General features: G+C 34.4%; 2 long non-coding RNA genes across 2 annotated transcripts in view; one reads left to right on the top strand and one right to left on the bottom strand.

Moving 5' to 3' along the window:
- LOC136834333 (uncharacterized) overlaps positions 1–7,500 on the top strand; it is a 921,310-nt gene that overhangs the window by 674,128 nt on the left and 239,682 nt on the right. The window lies entirely within an intron of this gene.
- LOC136834334 (uncharacterized) overlaps positions 5,092–7,500 on the bottom strand; it is a 124,661-nt gene continuing 122,252 nt past the window's right edge. Inside the window, exon 2 of the long non-coding RNA XR_010851748.1 lies at positions 5,092–5,454. This is a non-coding gene — a long non-coding RNA (uncharacterized lncRNA). The remainder of the gene's footprint in view (positions 5,455–7,500) is intronic.

Below are 7,500 nucleotides of genomic sequence, written 5' to 3'. Positions count from 1 at the left end.
TTATAACTTACCTTTACTTTTCCTAGCAAGAGTAAGATAGCATTTGATGGCTACAAGAGTACTCTTGCGACCCTATTTGCAGTGGCTTGGAAATCGCTTTCGATTAATTTGTACTTTGACTTCAGAGGTTTCATATTTTTATCCGACCCTGTGCTTCTGACCTTTATGTACGAAGCCGGATTCAAAGTCGCTTGGTAAATACCTTCAGCTGTCAAATACCAAGTAATCAGCAAGAGATGATTTGCTAGATAAGTAGGTGTGTGAGGGTTTGCATATACTTCACATTCTTATGTATTGGGTCTTCTCTATTTCATGTAATTATACTTAATGAGCATTTACATCTATGTACGTGTATAGATTCCAACATCATGCAGAAAGTTTTATAAAAAAAAAAATATCGCTGAAATTCTCCTTTTAATAGTTTGTTCTTTACCAAAAAAAAGAAAACCCCGCCTCCTCCAGATAGTAAAAAAAAAAAAAAAAAAGTCTTTATTAAACTCCTTATTAGCTGAGCAGGTGACAGGAGACGACGATATGATTTTATGCAGTGTGGGAGGTCGTCTGCTCGATGACCGTTTTTATCTTAGTTGCTGGATTTTCATCAGTTTGAATCCCACCCTTCGACTTTTACTTAACTCTTAGGCGCTTGAGTTACCTGGCCGTAAGATTAGCGGGTGGCTTTCTCGGTACTCTTATAGCCGGCAAATATATTTAGTCTTGCGCATCGACTTCCGAAATCCTTTGCAAGACTTTGAGCGAATATGGCGGGTTCTTTCGAATATTGTATGCTGAGTTGGCATTGCTCGACGTCTTTTTGTATTTTAGAATATTTTCTTCGCTTGGTGACGCTATGAGATGGTTACATCATTCAGGTAATCATTAAATTTGAATGTAATAGAATCAGATTTTATCTCTCTCTCTCTCTCTCTCTCTCTCTCTCTCTCTCTCTCTCTCTCTCTCTCTCAGTATCACAGAATTTTATACCAACCAAAAACTCACTCCAAACAATCCATTACCTGCCACTTCAAGAATTCATACAAAAAACTCGGTTGCTTCTTGCATACAAACAACTCATTTGTGTTGTATCTTGCTAAACTTAGTGCTTTAAGATTTTATTTAATTTTACTTTTTTGTCTAAATCTTCCACTTCACTCTTGTTTTTTTTTTGGGGGGGGGGTTTGTTTAATAAATATCTTGTAATTAATTCTGGATATATTTTTTTACAGCCTACACCGTGATTATTTGACTGTTTTGTTTATTTTAATCCTGAATTTACCTCACATTGGTTACTGGGCCCTTATTTCAAGTTAAATATCTGCAGTTATTTCCACATCTCATTAAGTTTCGCTTTATTCAGCTGGTTGAAATTTCAGCCATGTAATAACATACTTTAGCAATGAGTATCACTGCTTATACCGCGATTACAGATCAAGTGCGTGTCCATTTAACCAATTACTTCATTTCATATGACATTCAGTTATTATAAAAGTAATTTCTTACCTTCTTTAGTGGTCGAATTAGCCAGAACCCATTAGTGCAACTCTTGTATTTTAATCCATGATACCTTTAAAATTCATTTTGCAGGTGATTTCCCACTCATTTCTGTTATTTATCCGAGTCTTCCTTGATTCTTTCTCTTTTTCCTTCATCTGAGTTTTGTAGTAATTTGCAGGGTTTTTTTTTTACGATTGTGTGTTTTTGATATTACTGTAACTTTTGTGAGTAAATGGCAAATGAATATACCCTGAATTAAGACCTAGATTTATAATTTCTTAAATAATAATAATAATAATAATAATAATAATAATAATAATAATAATAATAATAATAATAATAGAGTTGTACAGTAGTAGCAGTAGTAGCAGTGGTAGTAGCAGTTTTCTTGATCGAACTGGTTTTGCACCTTAAAAGGTGTGGACCGAAAACAGGAAACTTTGCGGTTGTGTTTTTATTTGTTGTTGTTGTTGCTGTTGCTGGGGGTGGCGACGGTCGTTTAAACTTGTCTATCTATTTTTTCATATACTTTCATTCTTGTGGTCATTAATATTTCGCTATGTTATAACAAAAAGCATGCGTAGGAGACCAATTAATCCCAAAATGTTCGAAAAATATTATGACTAATTCAAGAAAATAAAATCAGACACGAATCAAAAGCAATCTATGAGTTCTCCAGATATGTGTGAAACTCCAACAAACGTTTCTTTATTCAATGGCTTCTTCAAAGCATTTTAAAGCCCCTCCGAGTTAATCATTTCATCCAAGGTCTCTCGATGACTCTGGGTTTCAACAGGTGCTGGAATCTCAAAGACTTAGCAGTCGGGAAGTGCAAGTCACAAGAAAAAGATCTTGATACTGAATCATGATTTTTCAAATAACACTTCCTAATCGGGAGATGAATGCGATAGCCGGCGTTGTTTGCACTCTCCGTCGTTTTTTGCAGTTTCGCGGAATTCACGACTTTTATATCGAGAATACTTCCTTGGTTTTACAGATGATATATGGTAATACAAATTAAGATCTTTCGAATCTACTGATGTTAACCATAGACATATATCTTTTTGAGGGTGTGTGGAGATATCCTCAGGGCTATGATTACTTTAGTGTGTATAGGGCTAATAACCCAACTCAAAAAGATTGGCTAAGAAGTAAAATATTAGTACCTTGTGGAGCCACCATCTCAGAGTGGAAAAAGGGATAAAATGCAGTTAAACAATATATATATATATATTATATATATAAAATGCAGTTAAACAATATATATATATATATATATATATATATATATATATATATATATATATATATATATATATATAGTATATATATATATATGGGCATATATATATAAGACTCAAGATTTGATGATTTAAAAATCTAAAGGAAAAGTAGGTCATTAAAATGGAATAGTTTGATGATACAGACCTCTTGGTTCCAGTATTCATTATGTGTCAATATATTTCTTGACTGGACCAAATAACCTTGAACCAAATGAAAAGTACGATGACGAGGTAGTTTTATCGAATTATAAAGAAGTTGTAAGTTGGAAAAAAAAAACGATAATGGAGAAGCTAATTCAACTATAATGGAAAACCGTTATATGGTTTTCTAGGTTTGACTCTCTCTCTCTCTCTCTCTCTCTCTCTCTCTCTCTCTCTCTCTCTCTCTCTCTCTCTCTCGTAGCATTTGCTCCATCCTTGTCTATCTGCCTGTCTATGTATTTATTTATTTTTCTATCTTGCAACCTTGACCTCAAATGGACCTTTGATCAAAGGTCTTTTTGGTAGATTAAACTTTCCTTTTTATCAGTTTCGTTCTCTGAGAAAACTATAAACAAACAATGTGAAATACGTAATACAAAATTTGGAAAAAGAATAGACCTTAAAACAGAGACGGAAAATGTAGAAATATCAAGGACCAAAAAAAAAAGTAACAAACAAGTGACAGAATAGCAATACTGTACGAATTAAGCAATGTATTTTGCACCGCCCAGAGCAACCGTACAGGAGAAGGGGGGGTAAAGCCATAAAATGGAAATTTGAAAATATTGCCGACGAAATCACAGCTAAATCTCTTCAGCCTAGATGTTTATCATTTCTGGAAATGAGAACATGAATAGTGGAGGTCTAAGATATTTCAAACTAAGTTCATTACTTAAACTGGTTACTCGTGCCAAGTATTAATGACTTGTTAATTAGTTTGATGAACGCAGACCCTCCAGATGTATTGTGTTCGGAAAATCACGGTGTAGAGAAACCCTAGTGAAGAAACAAAAGAAAAATGTATTATGTTATTTTTGATAAACAGAAATATTTATGAATATAAACTAACTAAAGTAAAGTGATTAATCAGAGACGTCAAATCTCCAAGTAGGATACAAACTACCATTGCAGAACGAGACTAATGACAGAAAGTCTACAAAACTGCCTAAGTGCGTATTACAATCTAGAATTTCGTCATATGCACTTGGACCTGAGAGAATAGCGTAAAATCTGTGCACTGTGTTCATGAAAAATGTTCGTATACCAGACGAGGAATATGGTTGCAAAGACGTTACTGGGATGTTAACTTGCCTAAATTCACTTAACGCTAAGTCAGTCGTTGGGGTTTATTGTTTTCCTTTATGCGCTAAACGGGATCGGCAAAGTTAACAAATTCATGAGATAATTTTTTTAATGACCAGTTTCACTGTACACACACTGGTGTATTTAGAGCACTCACCTTGATGGATGGTCTTGCTGTGTCAGAATTCCTGTCTGAATGTGTGCAGTTAAGATCAGTAATATACTGTAATGGGTGTTTATTATTATTCCTCAAATTGATTTTAAATTTCAAATTCGTTGTATCAGATGGCGCTCCGTCTTCATTTTATTTATCGGCAAAAAAGACCTCTGTTCAGAATGTAATAAAAAATGGCACTGAGGCAGAACTAGATTGTTGTCTCTGGTTTCTTATAAAAATCAAGATACCCTTTTTTTCTGAAATATCCCCCTCCTTCAGTATGCTAGTAAAATGTGACGTAAAATGGTGAATATCATAATGATACATTAAGGTTATCATAAGCTACTTTTTTTCTCCTACTGGACCATTCTCCTATAATTTTCTTATTTTAGGCCGTTTGCTTAACCATGTTCGCTGAATTTTGATTCCTTTAAACTTTTATGTTTACACGAATATATTGTAGTAAAACCATCTTCAAGTACTCTGGTCGAGGTTCTTTTTTATATCAGGGCCATATAAAATGCACATTGCATCATAGAACTAGTAATTTATTTATAATCCAATTTTAAACTTGTTCTCCTCATCACTGATATTTCTGACGCTCTTTTTCTCTTTCCTCGTGTAGCCCAAGTTGATGTTTGGATCTTTTCCTAAATTGGAATTTACTGTTTTGACAACGACCATTTCCTTGTCTTGACCCTAATTACTGCAGCGGTAATTAGGCCAGGGTGATAACTCGGCAACTACGTGCGTCTTCTAATAATTGTAATAACGTTTATTTATCTTAGGACTTAATTTGATCTAACTTACTAACCAAACACCAGACCGTTAATAGCTTCAAATATCAAGGGCGCTGAATAAATACGCCCACAGTAATATTCTTGTAAATGTTTATTAGCTCATGTACAAGGTAGCTTTTAACAAATTCATCAGTGTTGTCCTCTTTAACCTCACTGAACATTTTATTCAAAAGCACTGAAATTTCCTTCCTAGTCATTACTCAGGATTTGCAACAGAAAAAGTGCCGCAAGTTTTTGGTAGGGTTGGTATCCTAAATCAGTTCGAAAATTATATAATTTCGTCGATTGCAAATTCTTCGAAACGCAGGATCATAGTTCAGGGTGCCCAGTTGTTTGTAGATCATGGAGTGCCATGATTTTCCAAAACTGAACCTCTTTTGTAGTCTTGTTTGGCGGTTGTATTTGCTGAAGTGCAGTAATAGCCATCTTCCAATACCTGTGTGGGAGAAATAGAAGCAGTAGTGAGAAGAGCCGTCATAATCATTAAAAAATGTCTTTTAATTCATAAATAATTTAAAAGGTGACAGTGGACTTTGTAAAAAGAATTGTAAATGCATATACATTGAGAGGAGCGCATTGCTGGTCTTGGCAAGGGAGAGGGTGTTCTGATGAAATGTTTGTTACGTATCGGTTATGCGTCAAAAGTTTTAAGCCCGAAGTAAGAAAATGTATTTGAAGTACGGAGTCTTAAAGAAAACATACCCCGAAATTGACGAGGCTGCAAAGTGAGTTTTATATGATGAAACTGAAGCTCAAAGTATATGCTGAAATATGTAGAATAGCCACCAATTTGGTGTAATTGTGGGTATCAAGCAAGAGTGTTTTGTAATGAGTCCCTGACAAAACCCCTGGGGAAAAAATGCTTTGGAGTGATACCCCAGGGGCAGAACCCATAGACTGTAAGCCCCTCAGTTAAGATTAAAAATGGGGGAAAATCCCTTGAACAGCGCGAAACATGACAGAGGTTCAGTTATTTCTGCATTCCATATATCACCCTTATAAATGGAATAAATTGAAAATTTTGCAATTTTGATTATTTTAAAGAGAATTCTTACTAGAATTATAAGTGAATACAAGTGAAGCTAGTTCACTAATTAAATAATTCAGGAAAACATATTTTAATGTTTAGTTCACTCCACCTGCTTATTATTTTGCCAACCTTAGCAATTTCCCCGAAATTTATCTGACGTTTTAATTTGAAGACCGAAGTAGAATCTACTGGATCCTAAAAAAAATAAGAAGCTTGTCTGACTGTCGGGTTGATCCGTTTAACAACAAGGAGACGAAATCGTTTCCTGGGGAGTAGTAGGACAATGTAGATGTGACCCACAAGTAGATGAATGTAATTACATTACCGAACCACTCTGAGAGTCGCCTGAGCATGGTCGAGACTAAAGTCACTGGAAAAAGTGACAGAAAAGTCACATTTTCAGGTTTGAAATACAGACGTCACTGTAGAATGTCAGTAGCGCTTGGAGGAATGTCTGAATGGCTCAGTGCATACCTGGTGCAAGTGAAAGGAAATTCAGATGAGCCTGAAAAAAAATTTGTTTGGCATGTTTACCATAGCGTGACTTTTTTTTACGCATCTTTTGGGGGCTATAAATTGTTACAAATATATATGTATATATATGAATATATATATATATATATATATATATATATATATATATATATATATATATATATGTGTGTGTGTGTGTGTATTATATATACATATATATATATATATATATATATATATATATATATATATATATATATATATATATATATATATATATATGAATAAATGGAACAGGTAATAGCAGGTTGAGAGGAGGGAAAATCTGTTTTCGTATGACGCAAAGAATTTTGTGAGAGCATTTCACAAGTCATGTAAATGAAGAAGTCTCAAGAGAAGCAAGATTTGGAAGGGTTTTAAGTTATAGTTCAGTCAGCTATAATTTGCGGATGATGAATAAAAGATATAAGGTAGAACTTGACAAGATTTTGTTGTCCGTTAATATTTTGCCAACCGATGAGTGCATGTAAGATATAAAGATAAAATGAGGATGTGATGGAAAGGCTCATGAAGATGGAAGGATGGAACAGGTTTGGTCACTGAGAGAGAATGAAGGAAGATAGACTTGTAGGAAAGGTTTAAAGTTCGAAAAACTTATAAGAAGGAAAAGAAGAGCAGTGGATAATATATATATATATATATATATATATATATATATATATATATATATATATATATATATATATGTATATATGTATATATATATACACACACACGCATACACACACACACACACACTCACTGGCTGACCAACCCAGCGCTGCCCGGAAAAACTCTTAAATAACAACCTGCAGGTAGGCCCGTTAAAACTATGAAGAACAGTCTACGGGTAGTGGAGGGAAGAGTAGGAAAGAGGAAGAAGGAGGGGAAGGGGAAAGAAGTGAGAAGATAGAGGAGGAGGGGAATGTCGAAGGAGGA

This window comes from Macrobrachium rosenbergii, chromosome 53, assembly GCF_040412425.1.
Source record: "Macrobrachium rosenbergii isolate ZJJX-2024 chromosome 53, ASM4041242v1, whole genome shotgun sequence".
NCBI classification, from domain to species: Eukaryota; Metazoa; Arthropoda; class Malacostraca; order Decapoda; family Palaemonidae; genus Macrobrachium; species Macrobrachium rosenbergii.
The sequence above is the reverse complement of the archived record's forward strand: the minus strand, read 5'-3'. Positions and strand labels throughout refer to the sequence as shown.